The sequence below is a fragment of the Anomalospiza imberbis genome, chromosome 1 (assembly GCF_031753505.1).
Source record: "Anomalospiza imberbis isolate Cuckoo-Finch-1a 21T00152 chromosome 1, ASM3175350v1, whole genome shotgun sequence".
Taxonomy (NCBI): domain Eukaryota; kingdom Metazoa; phylum Chordata; class Aves; order Passeriformes; family Viduidae; genus Anomalospiza; species Anomalospiza imberbis.
Genome location: NC_089681.1, coordinates 126864012 through 126884013, shown reverse-complemented (window position 1 = coordinate 126884013; position 20002 = coordinate 126864012).

The following is a 20002-nucleotide window of genomic DNA, read 5'->3' as shown; positions in this document are numbered from 1 at the left end:
ATGGTAATGAGTGCATTACTTTGTTTTACTATGTGGTTGACTGTTCAGTGAGCATAAATATACTACATGTTTATGTCATTTTTTTAATTCTAGAGATACATGTACATCTGTTGCACATAGCCAAGGGGACATCAGCAGAAAAGAAACTGGAAAATCTGTAAATCTATGACAAACTAGAAAATATTACTGCTACTGCTTAAATCCTACAAATTATTATTGCAGATATTGACTTACCCTATAGAAAACACTCTTAGCAGATGATAATTAATTTTACTGTACCTGCATTGCCAAAAATTACAGAAGAGGGAGTATCTGATCCCCAGAAAATAATTTTATGCAGCCAGGGATTTAAACCACATTGGCTTCATTAGCAAAGAGGAAACAAAACAAGGAATCAAATTAATTTTTTCTGGAGCAAACAAATTTCATTTTTGTGCTCCGAAGAAACAGTAGTGAAGGACAGAGTTTTCAATGCAATGAGCTTACAGAAGGCAAAGAGTGCCAGATCGTAATTAAAAAGTAAATAAGGAAAATTAAGTGATGTACTGAAAATGAAGGCAAAAGTGAAGAGAGGCTTTAATTGAGGGACAAGTAGGAGAAAAGCAATTAAGGCACCATTTGGAAGTAAACAGCAGAGATAGCAGAGCATAAATTATCCTCCAAGGAAACATCCCTCTAGCTCATTAAATACTTCAAAATTATTTATTATGAGCAGTTCCCTGCTCACCTTCCCAAACTTTGTGCTATGTGCCACAGTACTTGGAGTAGGAGGAGTGCTCCAAGGTTGGCCAGTTCTCCTCTGGCCACAGAGAATGGTGTCAGGCTGATACCCTAATCCAGAACTGTGCTTTTCTAGTTGACAGTACATTCTCAGCCACTCTCATCTTCAGCCCTGAACTCACAGAGACTCTTGTTTTGCTTTCTGATAGGCAAGCAAAATCTTACATGCAATGCATTTATCATGTAAGATGAAAGGCAAAATGGAGTAACTGCAGCAGATCCTGGCCTCCTTGGGAGGGCTGTGCTCAGGTTTCAGAGCCATCATGCCAGTGGCACACCTCCCAAACCTCTGCTGTCCTGTCACAGCCTGTCCAAAGCATGTAACTTCACATGATGGACAGAGGAAATGCAACACAAAGCTCAAGCTGAGGATCAGGGCATTCAAAAGGGGGGTTTGGAGCATGGGTCTCCCATTCCAAGACTCACTCCACAGCTGCAGCACAACACCAAGGCTTTGCTCCCACTTCTTTCTCTCCACATCATGCCCAGCCTGGGCAATGCAAGAAAGTGACCACAATGCACTGAGTAAAGGTGTGAAGTGGGAGCTAAAAAACAAGACTACCTGGGTGTTCCTGATGCCTGTTTAACAGCTGCAATTCTCTCAGCACTCAGAAGAGCTTGAAATAACCAGTACAACCCAGACCTGTCCTCTTGTCATATCAAGTGATATGACTCTTATTGTGCAACTTGTTTTCTTTCAGATTAGACTTATTCTTCAATAATTCTTCCTGTTTGTCTCTAGTGCTGCTTGCTGCCCATGGGCAGAGCCATTTGGCAGGTGTAGCCAGAAATGTTCATTGTTCTCCACTGATTCCTCTGTACATTTCCTAATCTCACTGACACCTGTAGCTGCTGGTATTTGGCTTGGAAGAATCTTCAGACAATCCTTTCAGGAGAAAACTCCCTTCTCCTCACTTTTACTCCAACCTTCAGAATATGGCCTACCACTCCTCAAGATTCCTGCCAAGTATAAATCAAAAATGCTAAAAAAACCTCAAAGGAGAGCTGGGGACAGATTCTCAGGCCAAGTAGCATCTCAGAGAGAGATAAAAGTTGCCTCGGCAGGTGGTTAGAGCTCTTTTGAATGTAAATGTTAATTTGCAGAGCAAAGCCACATAATTCTGAACATTCACGTGTGGTTTAGAAGAGTAATGTGTTTTTATACGTCTGTGTATGTAAGGCATGGGTAGGGAGGCACTACCCACACAGGTGGATGCTGGAGCACTTCCACAACACTGAGTCATAGGTCAGACCCCACAGAGCCCTTCTAGACGAGTGAATGGAGAGCAGCCCTGAGCTGAGAACCCCTGTTTGTTACTTGAATTTAAAGCTTTCCTTTTATTTTTCTTCTCTATCTCAGTCTAGTTCCCCAGTTAAATACTAGGCACTTTGGAACAATAGCTGTCCTCATGTAAGATTAGCTAATGCCCCAAAACTCCCTTTTATAGAAAAGGAAATTATTTTCTACACCCAAGAGGCAGGGTGGGTGGGAGAATGGATTCTGCTACATGCTCAGTTTGAAAGCATAAGTGTATAAAAGGATGAACATTAGTAGCTTCTGTACATTAGCTAATTTTTGCATACTAATACATCAGGACCATAAAGTGCCTGGTAGCTTAAACATCATTATCCTACTGCAGGATGCGGCAACTTATATCACATCCCACTTGGGCAGATCTTGGGAGTGGGCATGGTTCAGAGATGAGCATTGTAGGAAGGAAAAGGGACCAGCTGCACTGCAAATCTTTGTCTCCCTGCAAGGCAAGGGACATCACTGGTCCATCAGCTGCATTTTTCTCCTTTAACAGCATCTTCAACCTCTGCTGAGCTGCTGCCAACTATGAAGCATGTTTCTTTCTGCCACGTTTCTTTTGTGCTCCATGGTTTGTTTTAAAGTATCTTGAAACTACATAAAGGTGTTTGGGAGTTGTGTCTATGTCTTTGAAAAGGTGAAAAGGGGAGGAAAAGAAATACAAAAAGTTACAGGCTTTTCAAGGTATGAGAAATATTTTTAAATTATTTGAAATATCACTCTTCTATATCAGAAATAGTGTGCCCAGCAAGACTAGGGAAGTGATTCTTCCCCTTCTCTTGGCACTGGCACGGCCACACCTCGGGTACTCTGTTCAGTTCTGGGCCCATCAAATCAAGAAGGACGTGGAGGTTCTCAATTCAAGGAGGACATGGAGTAAGTCCAGAGAAAGGCAATGAAGCTGGTGAAGGGTCTCGAGCACAAACCCTATGAGGAGTGGCTGAGGAAGCTGGGGTTGTTTAGTCTGGAGAAAAGGAGGCTCAGGGTGACCAGATCACTCTCTGTAACTGACTGAAGGGAGGGTGTAGCCAGGTGAGGGTCAGTCTCTACTCCCAGGCAACCAGTGACAAGATGAGAGGACAAAGCCTTAAGATGCGCCGGGGAAGATTTAGGTTGGATAACAGGAAGAATTTGTTCACAGAAAGGGCGATTAGGTACTGGAATGGGCTGCCCAGGGAGGAGGTGGAGTCACAATCCCTGGAGGTGTTTAAGGAAAGCTTGGATGTGGCACTCAGTACCGTGGTCTGCTTGACAAGGGCATCCCCTTGTTCAGTCACAAGTTGGATTCAATGATCTCAGAGATCTTTTCCAGCCTAATATATTCTGTGATTTTATGAAATTTTTGGAGATCATGACCTAAGCCTGCCTGCCTGCAGACTGAATTTTTAAAAATACAATGCAGAGGCTATGAATTTGAAATAGAGTTCTATTACTCACTTTATTAGTCTGAAACTATTAAAAAGACCTCTGCTTTTTGCCACATTGATCTACATGTAAGACGATTGTGAGCCACTATTAGAAGACCAAAAATACATCTATACAAATATGTAGTAGATAAGGAAACTCTGCCCTCACATGAATTATGGTTGTCCCCAAATCTGTATCCCATATCCCACAGCTTTCTCATGCAGTTGGGAAATGGACCCTTTAGTTTTTGACAAGAGAGTAAAAAAGTTGTGGGTAGAGGGCATGAATTGTCCTCCAGAGGTGTTGGGTTATCCCCACTGAGTGCAGAGGAGTTCTAGGAGCTAGTTTAGACTAAATATCTAACTGTTAAATAAAGATGCGTGGGATGACCTTTGTTAGGACACTAAAGTTTGCATCAAATATTAATTACCCATACAAATAATTTGTTCCTCTATTATACCAACACAATCCAGTGTGTAGCATCTGCTAAGTATGCCTGGATTCATAACAAAAATGTCAATGATTTCTGGTAAAAGTCTTGCTACCTTAGTAGGCCACAGACATGATTTTGCTTCAGTTTTACTTTTCAAGGAGTCTTTATGCTGCACATGAAAAATCTTTATTCAGTACAAGATGAATTGCAAGGCTAAATACTATGAGAATGGAAGTTATTGCAGATAGTAACATTAATTCATATCCCAGCTTTTATTTTAAGATCCTGCTTAGCCTGAAAGGCTTAGTGTGTAAGTTAACCTTAGTATTATGATTTACCACCGGGAACTTATATAAGTTGACTAAATCACCTATATTGCTGTAAACATTAATGCAGTGTTGGGAATAGACAGCAGTTGTGAGTTTTGTTACTTGGCTTGCATCTATGAATATTAATGAAGTCTGATGAGCAGTGGGTTTGGCTGTGAATGGTGTTATAGGTGTAAAACTGTAAATACTAATGATGTGGAAAAGACAGTCCATTTGGTTGTGACTTGTGCTCTTTTCTAAACAGAAATATATCTTTCACTCTTCAGTGTTTTGATGGGGTTTTGATGGGGTTTTAAGCAACAGCCTTAGCCTCCGCTGCAGCTACAATAAAACCGTATTTTGACAAACATGTCTATCCAAAATGCAAGATGTGGTTCCATTTCTCAGTTTTGAACACAGCCCTGTTTGCCAAAGGCTGTCTCAGTCCCACCATCAGGGCTGCATTTCAGGGCTTTGAAGGGAGGATGAAGCTGCTGAACCTTTGGCAGCCCCAGACGAACATCTTGTACTTTATGCTATAAGCAGTGCAGAAAGCAGCACCTATGTTTAACTTTTCCTGCTACTTCCCATGTAAAGCTTCAGTTTCAGTTGTTTTAACATTTCCCAGAGTTTTCTCGTGTGCTCAGCCCCAGCTCAGGTTTTCCATTTGTCTATCAGTGCTGCAGGGAAGGGGAGGATATGGGCTGCCAAAGGGAGGGCAGCATCCTTTTTGCCCTCATTCCTCTTTGAAGCCTGGCATGTGCTCTGGTGGTGCTCCAGCAGATTTGCTCTGGCACTTCTATGCAATTTCTGCTGTAAATCAGGCCAAGCTCCTACTGTGCAACTTGTGGAAGGGTGAGTGAAGTGCTAGAGTAGGTGAAACCTGGAAATCCACATAACTCACCAGTATCCTCTCTGATTATGTAGTGTGTGTTGACATTCATGAGATTTTTAAACACTTCCCATTGCTGTGCTGTTAGACATACAGGTGATGATTAAAAAAAAAATCACTAGGGTGAGGAAGCTGGAGATATGAAAAATACTCAAAAAAGGGCTATTATTATGAGCAGTTAGTCAGGGTGGGATAATACTTCAATATTTCAAGGCAACTTGGTTTCCTTTAGCTGAGTTTCCACAGACAGGCACATGGGATTCTGGAAGAAGACAGAAAATGCTCACTTCAATACTTGTTACATTTGTTGGCTTTTTTTAAGCAGAAGAAATAACACAAGTCCACCAGGAGAAAAGAAAATTTGGAAAAGAGATCTGAATTAGGAGAGGAGGTATTGTAGGGCATTAAAAGGAGCACAGGAGCTGCAAATCCTCATCTTACTCAGAAATGAGAAACCAGTTCTTTGAGATTTCATTTCCCTTTTAGGAATTCCATTTGAAGGTTAGGTAAACACAGTTATTCCCATATGTTCAGTAATGAATATTAGATGAAACTACATTTTCTAATAATTGTCCAGGACTTCTTGACATAGCTCATATCTTTACTTCAGTTCCAGTAAAGCCTACATTTTCTGTAATAATCACAAAACTACACTAAGCATGTCTTTTCCATGCATTTCTTTCTCTTTTTAGTTTATGACTTTTTTTTCATAGTGTTTCTATTAAAAAAGAAATGGCTTTGTAAAATGACTGTCATCCAAATGGAGTGTGTAACTGTAGTCCAAATAATGTAACACTTTAACAGAAGAAAAGGAGCGTGAAAAAAATGAAAGAAAAAGCCTTTACTGAATTTTCTTCCTTCTTTTGTCCAGGGACACAAAGCACAATGGTAATAGAAACGGTAATAGATCCAGCAGTTTTCTGGAACCTGTTAAGAAAATGAATGGTTTTGAAGATTTGTCTTTAAAGACAAGTAGGAAATTATGAGTTTCTTGTATCAAGACTCTGTTGAAACCAGGCTGTAATAGTATCTTGATGTTGCTTGAGACGTGAGAATTTAGCCAGGGTAAGCTTTCTCAAAAAAAGACGTTAAATCATAGGAGGAAAGTTTCTTAGGTTGCCTGATACTATGTTAACTCGGTTTTCTAATCCAGATAAAGCCTGTTGGTTTGTAATTTAGTTTCTGTCTTAGAGTAAAGCATGGCATGCATCCAGACTAACAACAAAATGTTCATTAGTGTTATGGATATCCCTATACTTGCTACAGATATTAGTCTAAAACTTAGCTTCAGCCTACAGGATATAGATTTATCCTATAGATTAAATAGATTAAATAATTGCATGATGTTGATATGTTTAAATACTTTAATGCAGATGTAATTGTCTACCATGTATTAACAATTTGTATTAGTGCCTTGTAATTAGTCACATTAATCAGCAGTATTGCCATCACTCATGTGAGCATGTAGGTGTGTGCTTGTGTCTATTTGTATGAGAGGGAAAAACTGACAATCAAGGCATTGCTCTTTGATATAGCCTCATAATTAGTCTAATATCTAAAAATGAAACAAGAAACAGTCATCTGTCTTTACATAATGCTACTGTAAAGGATCTCGTTTCTAAAACACCATGTAATTTTCATTTGCTTTTCCATCTAGGTTCAGTTGCTATTCAACCTTTCACCTTATTATTCTTTTCCTCTTGTTCATCTTGTCCCTTTGTTAATTTGGAATTATATCCACACCAGTAAATTCATTTCCAAAGTGAGGCCTCACAAACACATCTTCTTCCTCAATGCCCTACTGCCCAGCAATAGCTTACAGGAAAAAAAATTCCACACAAAGCAGGCTCTCCTTCCTCACATTTAGAGCTACATTTCACTGGATAAAACCATGGCCAACAGGTATTAGCATTCCTTGTACAGCTTCACTTTCAAGAACTGAAAAATTTGCTTCTAGATTTTATTTAACCATTATTTTTACTGCCTAATATGATTATGAGTAACACAGCTCTCTACATATTATGACCATTAATCACTATTTGCAGTCAGCTCATTTCTGTGGGGGCACAATTTTCTGTATAAGAAAAAGAGAGGACAAAATAGCTGCATTTTTAAATGTCTACTTGCCAAAGGAAAAGAAGATTTTTCTCTATCTGACTAGCCCACCTAGCAAGTGTGCTTAAGAGTTTCCTACTGCTTAATGTAATTAGACTAATTTAATTAGGTTTGAAACCTGATCTAAAGGATGTTCTCACCATTTTATCTGAATGGCAGAAACTTTACTATGGTGACTATGATGGTAAATTGCTCATATTTTTATTCCTATGGAAGTATAAGCCTTCCAGGGTTTTAAATATGCAAGTACTTACACAGATAGGCTTACATGCATAAATGCAGTCAAATGAAAAATAATCTGCTGTTCAGTCTAGTGTTTCCAACTGCTCTCATAAGCACTCTTCAAGCAATTATAATCATTGGCACAGGCTGATTCCATAAATAAAGACTACTGTAATATTTACTCTTTTCTAGGTATCAGGACAACTACTGTCCTTCATAGTGTGTATGCAGGGATTGCTTAAACAATCAGGTTCTATCTTTCAAATATAGCATGACATATTATTTTAAAAACATGAAAGAAAACTACAGTTTTTGCTTCAGATGGTTTGTTATCTTCTTGCTTCTTGAGGCATGGAAAACAGCTGCATTTACAGTCACAACTGGGCTATCACTGCTGTGGCATGTCACCAAAAAAGCCCTAGAATCTGTCATGTAACCTGAAACTGTCCCCCAGATGCATCAATGGGGATGGTTCCCACAGTTACTGCTCTGTGTTCAGACCACAAAATTTGAAGAGAACCCATACTGGCTTAGACCAAAGATGCATCATCCCAGAATCCTTTCTTCCATACTTGCCCAGCAGGGAAGGAGGACAGTCTGATGAGGAAGATCATTTTCCCAGAGTGTTATCCCTTGCATCCCTAGAGTGCTGATCTTTAATTTTCCCCAAATACACAACATTTTTGGTTGGCTAGGCCATCTTTACTCTCTTGTAAAAGAAAAAAGGAAAAGAAAGGGAAAATGAAAAAATGAAAATGAAAATGAAAATGAAAATGAAAATGAAAAGGAGAGGAGAGGAGAGGAGAGGAGAGGAGAGGAGAGGAGAGGAGAGGAGAGGAGAGGAGAGGAGAGGAGAGGAGAGGAGAGGAGAGGAGAGGAGAGGAGAGGAGAGGAGAGGAGAGGAGAGGAGAGGAGAGGAGAGGAGAGGAGAGGAGAGGAGAGGAGAGGAGAGGAGAGGAGAGGAGAGGAGAGGAGAGGAGAGGAGAGGAGAGGAGAGGAGAGGAGAGGAGAGGAGAGGAGAGGAGAGGAGAGGAGAGGAGAGGAGAGGAGAGGAGAGGAGAGGAGAGGAGAGGAGAGGAGAGGAGAGGAGAGGAGAGGAGAGGAGGAGCAGATAGCAAAGAGACAAAAATAGAGACAATCACTCTTCTGAACATAAAAAACTTAAATCTCAAGGACATCCTGGAGCTCTCAATAAATTTTTGATCCCTTTTGATTGTGAAGCATGGCTGGTTGTTAATGAACACAAGAAATGTTTTTACAGCATCTCAGGAAGAGATGTCTGCAAGTTGCCCCTGTGATATATAACTCCTTGTGAACCTTCCTCCTGTAATGCCTCCTGCTTTTTGTACTGGCAACAGTAGTAAAAAAACAGTCCATATCCATCTCTCTATGGAAAGCTGTCATCATCTCTCCTTTGCTTAGCTCTTACAGCCTGAAAAATTGCCATATCCTCTGCCTGTCATCCACCTGGAGTCTCCCATCATGTCATTATGAACTCAATGGCTTCAAACCAGATGGAAAAGACTTGTATATTTTTATTATTTGTAATAATAAGGATGAGTCTGGTGTCTAAAGACAGAATATGGAGGTCTTCAAGTGTACAAAGTGCTCAATGAGTAGGCAAATACATGCATTTTGTTTCTTTAGACTCTACCCTATTTTAGTTTCCCACAGCCATATCCCGTGGTCTTCTCTGCAATGAAAACCAGCAATTTCAACCATGTCGTTAAGACAGGCACTCTGACTTCTTGAAATTTGAGGAAAATCTTTCAGGAGTCATTACTTTTACCATATTTGGTTGGCATTGTGACTATCATATTGAGAAATGTTCATAGTGGGCTGAAGGACTGATGCAGAAACACACAGAACTCATGATGATACAAGCTTTGCTTCCTAAGAAGCCAAGCTAAAGCTTACAATGAATTAAAATAATAAATTATTACTCATGCCAAATCACATTTCTCATATGATCTATTCTTTTATTAGCAAAAAGGGGTATTAGGCCAATAAATCCTTTATTCATTGACAAGATAACAGACCTGTTAACATAAAAGCAATTTTATTTTACATATGAAAAGTAAGTCTTTTAACAAGTTTAATAAGAAAGCATTTATCTTCCTTTTTTCTATTGTTTTAGTGATTCAGAAGCTGAGAATTCCTGAATTAATCTGAGAATAAGTTAGTTAATAAATTAATTATCCTGCATATTATTTTACTTTGAAATATAAATGCTGGTGCAAAATTGGCAAAGAGAATGAAATTCTATGGATAAAATGCTAATATGGAGGGAATAATTTAATCAAAGCAGATTGTTTGGTAGTGGTAGAGGTGGAGGAAGGGGGAGAAAAGGCCTTCCACACCCCAAACTTAAATTCTCTTTAAATGAAACTGGGTCCACCCTTGATAAAGCACTTTTATACAGTGTATGGGTGCATTTGGCACATTGTACATAGACACAAGAGCATAACACCACTGTCCAGTCCCATTTCAATTCAAATATGATTTGGTGGCATAAATCTAAAACTGCTTGCTTAATGCCTTTGTGCATCACCTTCATTATGCAGACACTCTCAACACACTTGCAATGAGTTCCTATATCCTTCATGTTTTTAAGCAGCCCAGGTGTTTTGGACCAGTATGGAAGTTGTTAATTTTTCCTGTTGTGCCTCTTGTCCATTTATCTTCTCATGGCATAATTTCTCCTTGATCAGCTCCTGATCTTGACTGTGATATATGGTCTTGAAAAATTTGTTTGAGAGTGATGTTTTCCCCTCTATGCTCTAACATGTCGAACAGTGATTGCAGTCAGTTGGGACACTTGGATGGCATTGACAGTTTAGACACTGTGCATGGCTCATCACTGAGAGGAAGAAACTGCAACATGTTTTAGGAAAAGCAAATGCAGCTTGGAAGATAAGTTAACTTTCTTTACCAGGACAGATTGTTTGAGTGAAAAAAATCCTTGAACGTATTTTGTGCTTCTGTTTTTTCATTTTATAATGTCCTACCACAGCACAGTAAACTGCGCAGCTTACCTAACATGGCAAGCTGCTTATGATTTCATGAATTTTCCTTATTTTCCTCCATTTTTATGTACTTCATTAAAATATAACCTTTCCAGTGAAAACATCCACCAGATCCTGCTTTTATGAGTTACCAAGAAGATGATTTTGTCAGCACTTGACAGAATGATGTATAAAACCCTCTCTACTGAGAGTGTCACAGGTAAGGTTGTTTTACACAACACAGTTTCTAGATCAAAACTGTGGTTTCTGACAGAATGATGTAATATATGAATGCACTGGAAAACACTTCTTCCTACCAAAACAAAACAGAATATCTGAAGGATAAACATTTCACTAACAAGAACAAATCCTCCCTATTCCTATTTACTCTGATTTCAATATCATTCTTCATTTGCTTCTACTTCTAGAAACCTGAAAATGTTATTGTACATCCTTAAGGGCAAATTGGCCAGGCATTGGAGCATTCAGTGAATATGGGAATTTGTAATTCTCTTATTTTGAAAATGAAAGATGCAGTCACTCTCTAGTGTTTGAATGCCATAGGTAACATGACCTTGATTAAGATCTCTAGGATGGTTGAAGCACCCTTGAGACAGGACTAAAGCTGTATAAATGTATCCATATAATGTTTATTTATGGCAAAATACCATCACATAGGCAATGTCTATATTATTGGGTTTGGGATGCAGTGTTCATGAGCATAATTTAGCCATATACCAACTCTGTCTGACAGCAAAACTTAAGTGCTCATCACCAGGATGCGGGAGAGGAATCACAGAAGATGCAAATACGTGCCTGTTGTGGTTAACTGCTGGCAGTCCTGTGGTACATCACAATGTGCATCACAAGGTGACTCAAGACACAAACTCAGGGCTCCTATGGAAAGGCAGCTCATCCCTACTGTCATACGACAAATCTCACCCTGGAGTGTTTCTTAAGCAAAAATTGCTCTAAATGCTCAGCTGCAAAATACAGACAGTTAGAAAAGCATGAGAAAAGAGCAGGAAATCTGTATCATGAATCTTGAAGTGTTGGGGAATGGCTGCAAGAACAGGGACATGGATCGATGGAACAATTATTCCATCAATCCTCTGTTTGAGACCCCAGACCTGAGCTCTGTGCCCGGGAGGAGCTCTGGCCTGGGAAACTGGCCTGAAACAGCACTGGCAAGTAAAAAGTTAGCAGATGAAAAACTTCAGCTGTAGCTGAAACCGCACGTAGAAGAACATAAAACAATGAGCCTTTATGAATTGACCAATCAGAGCTTGTTGTTGATATTGCTTGCAAAAGATTATATAAACTGACTGGATCTTTGAATAAACTGGAGCTTGCTTATCAATCATATTGGTGGCATGCTTGTCTTCCCTCACCACCTGCAGCATTGAAGAAACCAGAAAAGTACTATTGCTCTATGCAAGTATAAATATAATAGCTCCTTTTTGGAAAGGAAGGAAAAAAATCATGTATTTTTATATTATCCTACTGCTACATTATGTTGTAACCAGACAATCTACAGCTTCAGAGGAATTACTATATAATAGACAGTGATAAATGACTCAAATAATCTGTTTTCCCCTTGTGAGTAGAAATAGTCCCCATAACCATTTCCCTCTCTTGATCATACTAGAAGCCCTGGACAAGCAATAGTTCCTTTCCCCTGAGTCCATATACCACAGCAGCCCTGATCTCTGGTGGCACATTTTGTGGCCTAAGTCATGAACCTAAGGTGCAAAAACAGTCACTGCCCACCACTCTCCCCGTGCTCGGGGAGTACAGCGTTCTCTTTCTTGAGCTCTCTTCACAGGTTCACTGTTCATGCATCATCTTCCTGTTTATCCTAAACAAAAATCGCTTAATTTAAAATGAGCTTCTTTTTTTGTTGCTGTTTTTTGACTGCTTGTCTGTTGATGTACTAAAATGCTGAGCCAAAATCAAGAAGCAGATCCTTACTACCTCAGAAACCCAGAGTCAAACAACAACAAATCCTTCTATACAGACCATTGCACTAGTGATAGGAAGGCATCCAAGGTGAAAACAGCGCATTCTTCACTCAGCAGTCACCATGCCAATGGGGACATGTGGGACAATGGTCGCAGGTGAACAGCAAGGAAAAAGGGATTTAAAGTCATGTTTCCCAAACCAGTTCCACCCTGTCAGAGTGCTGGTCATCACCCTCTCCACCAGAGAAGAACTTAGATTGAAATATATCTCTGGATGTCATCCAGTCCATCCCTTCTCAATTCTAGGAAAAATTCAAAATTGTATCAAGGACAGCAAGCCTTCTTCCCTTCTTAGTCATGGGTAGACAGAGCATACTCTTGTGCTTCTCAATCAGTTATTTGTGTAACACGACATGGAAGGGGATCATTTTCCACACCAAAAATTCCATCCAACAGCCTGATTGGGACACTAGTTTCTGATCGTGGAATCAGTGTAAGTTGAAGCACCTCTCAAAACTTTCTCCAAAACTCTTCAGTCTAGTGCAAGTGCTGGTCCTCAGGCCTGGCCACACAGCTGAAGAAGAGATTTCATTTTTAGGTGATTTTTGACATTTTGGTGACCCCTTATCAGCATTTTCCTCTCTCAAGAAACAAGCAAAACTTCTTTAAGAGTCTTCTCTTAGGACACACAAGATACTGTCTGTACACAGGGCTGCATGTGGCTGCTTCATGAAAGCATTCACACTTTGGTTCTGTTTGCCACCTTCTGTTCCTCAGGCACAGAATTCCTTTCCACAGGTCTCAGAAGCATGTGGGAATTATGGCACTTGTGAAGACACATGGAGCACAAAAGACCCAAAATTGCTTGCAGTATCAGAGCCTCTGTTCATGATGCACAACTACAGAAAAAAATCACAGACTCATCTCCATTGAAGAGAAGGCACCAGATAAATCTGTGCATGTTTTGACATAACGGAGATTAAAGGGGTGTTTATGCATGCACTCTTCTAATCTCTGCTTTACTTCTGTGGAAAGTCACACCTAAATAATGGTAAAAAATATGGTCTAAAAAGATACAAAAGAGATAAAGTGCCTTTAATGTAGAAGTAATAATGATGGTGAAATTAGTCTAGCCCTTGGCAAATGGGTTTATTGATGTTTTTAAGAGAAAAGGCTTTTTGTCACCTGTTGTTTGTTTTCCATGTTGTATACTTGACCATGTGTGGAGACTTTGGCTGTATGTTAATAAAAGATACATACAAATGTAGTTACATGTAGTTAACTACATGTAGATACATGTAGTTAACAAAAGAATTGCAATCAAACTAATCTGCCAGTGGCAAGCCTCTACTTTCAAAAGTAGTACAAAAATACAGTTTGATTCAGAAAGCAAATGCTCTAATCTTCCATTTTTTTTAAGGAAAATATCAAGGGAAAAGTATAAAAAGTGTCAAAAATCCCTAATGTTTAATGAAATACTTGAGAACATATGAAAAACAGAATACATAATTTGTCCTGAGGTAATAGAGCTCAGATCTTTGGGTAATATTTTTAACTTCGATGTGTCCACACATATTTAACATGTTGTTATTTGCTGCACAAAACCTGGGATAAGCTACTCAAGAAAGATGTGAACATTTTACAAGCACAAGCTATCTACATTCTAAGATGGGGAGGAAAATGTCCACCACTCCAGCTTTCACTTGGAGCATGTTTATTGAACGTGCTGCCTTAGAATAGATATCTTTATTCTGGAATAAATCTTATGTCATCTTAATATTATCAGCAAAGTACTTCCCCTGCTGCAATGAAGGTACCAGTGTATCTATCAGCTCTGCTAAGCATGGTACCACCTTTCTGTCTATTTTCATAAACCAGAGTTTTATGTGAAGGTTGATGCTGATGCCTTCATCCTCCTTTTCCAAAGCTAAGAATGAATCACTGAGCAATATGCATTGCTTTTCATGCGTTGTGCAGTGAGTGTACACCAATCGTGATAGATCCATATGTAATCCACTTCCCAAATTAGTTAAAATGAGGGGCATCTTTCCTGTTGTTTTAAAAGAACACAGCAATTCCCTTGAGCTCTTTGGAGGAGTGGTTTACATCTCTGCTTTCCAGCTGATGAGATTATTAACTTGAAGATGGGCAGGATAGGAATGTTCCACACTTTTTACTGACTAACACAAATGGGGGGTCTGACTGTGCATTGGATGTTTGCACTCTGTTTTCAAGCATCTGCATGTTCCTGGTGTTGATCAGGAGAAATAGGAACCTGAATTTCACTCATTGAAATATTCTAGTAAGCAGCTAAAACTTAAACACTGTAGTCCTTTTGTTTTTATGTATCTAAATCCTCTTTAATACTAATTATTATTATTATTATTGTTGTTGTTGTTGTTGTTGTTATTGTTATTATTGTTATTATTATTATTAATTGCATATGAAAATACAGGAAGACTTCCACAATTTGGAACACATGCAAGCCATGTGATATGTTTCCACTATTTGGACAAACTGTGCCAACTGAAGTACATTTTACTAAATAGCCATTCCTCCTTCACATTCATGGCCACAGACAGGCAGCGTTGCCTGTGCAGAGCACAGCCAATGCCCCCAGCTCTGTGTGCAGCTGTGGATACAGAGAGCCAAGTGAACTTCCAAGTTGGCATGTTATGTGGGAGTCAGCACAGCTGCAAATTCACTCATCATTTCTATCTGAATTCATTATTCTGGATGTCCTGGGTAAATCAACTATCTAGGAAACTGTTCAGGGTACACTTTTATAATTGGTACAAACTACCAAAACTATTTGTGTGTACACAGTACAACACATCTGTGAGGGCAATGGCGTGGAGGCAGAGCATGGGTCTTAATGGCTACTCTGAGATAAGTCCTCATGCATCTCTTCATTAATTAAAACATGACAGTTTTGCCTTAAATGGAGAATGCTATGAACCTAGGTGAGAACCCTCTCTTATTGCTGCAAGTGAGCAGAAAGACAAGGAATTCAGAAGAGTGCAGGAATTCAGCCCTTTTTTGAGCAGGGCTGGGTGGTATGCAGAAACAGGCTTTATATTTGAGAATGACACAGTCTGCTGCATCACAGTCTCCTTGAAGGGATGAAAAGTTTTTTTCTAGCTCAGTAATGACCTAGTGATGTTTTCTTGTAGGTATTCCTAAAAGACTTGATTTTCTCACCTTCTTAATTTGACTACTTCTTATTTTATACCTCAAACTTACAAAGAATTAATTTCTTAAGACTGTCTGAATTGTTAATTGGACAGCAATTAGCAAGTCTCAGGCAGACCAGTATCTCATTTCAGATGACTACAAGCCCAGTAGAAGTGAGGACTCTCCCAAAGGAAGAACTTGGGAGCAAAATCATGATGGTGGGTGAGATGTGAATTAACAAAAAGGGGGGTGAGAAAGAGGGCTCTCACGGAGCTCTGACTTTAAGGGCACCACAGGGCACAGCAGGCAGGACCCAAACACTCAACAGGGAGTCCTCTTTCCTTAGACCAACCCAAGGTTTTGGGAGGCTCATGCTCTTTCCTCTAGCCCTTCACAAAGAGCCCTCAAGTCTTTCATCATGCACATCAAAAGGAATAATAGAAGAAACAGATGCGAATTATCTAAGCATGAATCCCACCATATCAAGGACTTTGCATCAAGCAGTGGGGGCTGTGGGGTGAGAGAAAGCTTATTTAATTTCCTTGGGCATGGAGATGGTCCCCCAAGACTTACTGTGAGGAGCTACCCCTCCCTCTTTACCTGCTGACAATGGTGGGGCTCAGCCCTTGTTAAAGCATTTGCGTCAGATGTGACAAGGGTTTAAAATTGCTCAAAGTCAGCGTGGGGTGAGTGGGAAAGGATGACAGCAACAAGCAGGTAAAATATCCCCACATGCAATCTGATGACAAAGTCTTGAGTTTCCATAGCATCCACCAGCAATTCTGTCACCTTCCTCCTCAGGACACACATTTGAATTCCAGTATGAATAGCCCTTCTTTGGTTAGGCAGCTACTTCTGTTACACTTCTGTGTAATAAATAATCCCTATAAATTAATTTCACACTTTTTGTTATCTTTCCAGCTGAAGGATTTGTCAGGAAGTAACCTACTTTAAAATGAACGAGTCACAGACATGAGTTTAGAACTTGACAGTTTTTTAAAATATGGGTATATCATAAGATTCAAATTTGGAAGGCAAGACAGCTAGGTCATAGAAAGATATTGTACTTCAAGTGATTATCAAAGCAGCAAAATTGTTTTGCTGTTTTCTCCCTTTCTCTATATATATATATTTTCTGTTTTATTTGGGCATCTGAACTCCTTACATCTCCCACTGATTTTGTGCTCAAGGAATTTCTTTTTCTTTACTTCACTTTTTTCTCACCATACACAGTGTTGCATCAATTTTGTTACCCAAAATTTCTGGGTGTTTGTTCCAAAAATGCCAATGTATTTTTACAAGTATTTGCACAGGAATTAAGCAATTAAAAAGTATTAAGGAATTAGAATGAAGTCTCCTAAAAATTGTGAAGTAAACACAAAGTAGAAAATTCCTAAGTGAGATTTTTGAGGACTTCAAAGACTTACGGAGATATTGTGAACTTCTGTTGAAGGTATGTGAGAAAGACGAGAGATACACTGAGATGCAACAAGTACAAATAATGAAGATAATGTTATGCATTTGTAAAAGTTGTTTTACATAACTACTAAAAGCCTGGTAGTTGTAGTAATATTAGAATTCATTTAAATTTTGCCAAAACTGTGCCCTTTTATCCTGCTGATTTCTGAATCTGTTTTTCAAATGTACTGAGTTACTGAGAAACCTATTAATATTCAATGAAAGTATAGTCATATAAATTATCCAGTTTCTAAAACAGCATAGAAAAGAGGATGATTCATCAGTGTTTGATCTCAAGTTAGGAAAGTGTTTCAATTAATCAGAACTAACAGCAGCCATGAGCAGCTATTCCTTTTTTGCCATTGCAATGAGCATTGAGATGCTGTGGGGAATTGGCAGAAGGAGCCAGTGTAAAATGCCTCATCATCCCTGCAGGAGAAGGTCTGGAAGTGGGGGTGGGAGGAAAGGCTATCCAGGCCTGTGCCCAGCCACTGAGGGCTGTTGTTGCACGGGGATCAAAACAGAGTGGATGGGACAGCGATATGTCCATGGCTTTCCCAGATAACCAAGCAGTGCTGCTGTGTATTCCCATGGCGTGAGACAGGGGCTTTTCCACTTCCTGGGCTATCATTGCAACCATTGTCCTCCACCACTGCTGTCCACAGCAGGAGCCAGACAGAGGTCACGGCAATGAGGACAGGTTATGGTGGCAGGATCAGATAGAAGATAATCAGGTGTTGAAAACAGGCTTAGGACCTGACTTTGATAATCCATCTGCAAAATTCACTAAGGCTGAGGTCAGTCTCGGAGAAAAGATTGTCCTTGCTACAGAAAAGCTCTATGGAAGACGTGCTGAGCCCAGATTATAAAAAAGGGTTTTGCTTTTACCTGCTGATGAAGTCTAAATCCTCCCTTACCCTCACAGGTCACTGTGAGGTAGTTTACAAATAAGCTTGGACAACTGAAGCAAAAAGCCTTACAGAGTGAGCTTCAGACTCAGAAGATTTGGTTTGAAACAATCAACTGATTTATAAATATATTTGTAAACCAGTAAGTACAAAACAAAAAACAGGGTCCCTGCATCAGAACAAAGCAATGTCAGCAGTTTTCTTCCAAGAATGACAAACTTAATTAGTCTCAAGCATCTACTCTTTGGCTGCTCTGAGCCCTTTGCACTGTGAGGAGAGTTCAAATTGCAGGTTTTCCCTGGTCAAGCTCAGACCAGTGATGCTCACAGTCTGCCTCAGCTTTGGAAATATTGTGTACCTTATTTCATGGTTGTCCCAGGCCATCTTGTTGGTGATGGCAAATGTGAAAATAACCCCTGGTTTTATGGTTAAAAGCAGCAGACACTGTCTCTTGTGAGAAGAACACTGTCCTGTATTTGCTATTGAAATGTGCTGTTCTAATGTCATTCCCTGTTGGCTTTTTTGAACAAAATTAGCAAATACTGTATCTCCCATTTTACTTGTGAAAATCATTTGGAGAGTTATGGCAAGGCATCTCTAGATAGCAAGTCCAGTTCTTCTCACAGTTGTTTTGAAATAATACATGTCTAGAAATGTCTCTAGAGGCCTTTCTCCTCACCAACTCTCCCAGAGCTCCTGCAGATGTAGAGATGGCTTTGCACAGCTTTGTTTCCCAGAGATCTCCAGACAGATGAAAGTAAATGCTTTTTCCCCACCAAGGACATGCTCTCTCTTGAGCCCAAGAAGCTTGACAGGACTGCAATTACTTCCCTTGCAGATGATGGAACTATAGAAATATCAGTTTGAGGTGATAACCTTCTCTGCAACAGTCATGTTGTAGGCTTAAATTCAGCATTTTAATACCCTGACATTTATTTCCATTTGGTCCCACACCCTAATTTCTTGTCTAACAGTGTGGACAAAAGTGAGCCTCAGATCAGGGTAAAGGAAGCTCACCCTAGATAAGATGTGATGATAATAGTGGATGGGTGGGATAGACAGCAGTGATGGGAGTGTAAAAGTTGACAGGGACAAGAAGAGTGAGGGAACCCATTAACTTTTCAAAGTGTGAATTAAAGACCATCATTGCATTTTCAGCTCTTAGCAGATGATTCAGTAACTGTAGGATCAGTCTTGCTTTCTGCCTGTGCCTGCCCAGGAAAGGGCATTCCTCTGGCATGAAAATCTCACTGCTCCCCTCCTTGCCTGCCAGTGAGCACAACATAATTGAACCTAGAATGTTTTATTTCACAGACAGAAGAATAAGAACTCATTCTTTATAGATGCAGAGGGGGAAGAGAGAGAGATATTTGCATAATTACCACATATGCCTGATATGCATTTACATGTATGAGCATATGCTCTGAAAATGTAAACCTTCATTAAAGCAAAAATTGAAGATGACAAATTTGTAATAGAAGACTTAAAATACAAGAAAGGTGAAAGATTATTTCAACAGTCTGTTCACACTTAATTAGGAATTAGGATGCTATGGTGAGTTCTGCTAATTTTTCTAATGCCACTTGGATGCATTGCAAGTAAATAATCTTACAGTGACAAAATAAATCACTGTGTTACAAAGAGCCCTCATCTGCAATCGAAATCATTCTATTTACCCTGGAGACACATACCTATGAAAAATTTAGGAGGTCATCAATCACGGTTTCCCTTTCCTATGTTTATAAATTTGTATCTTTGGATTAGAACATTTCCAATCTTCTTGTAACAATCAAAATCAGAGCTGAGGTCTGGTATATGTACAGAGAGGATCACTGTGCTCAGGTAGACTGCATCTCATCCCTAATTTTTGAAGTAATATAAAATAACTCTTCTGGGGCTGACTCTGTTCCTTGAGTGTCTCTAGTAAAGTGATGAAAAAACATCTCAGTGTAAAAGAGAAATAGGCTCTAGGTTTAAATATACAGTATGCAATTGTATAGCACAAGACCACTGAAGAACAATGATAG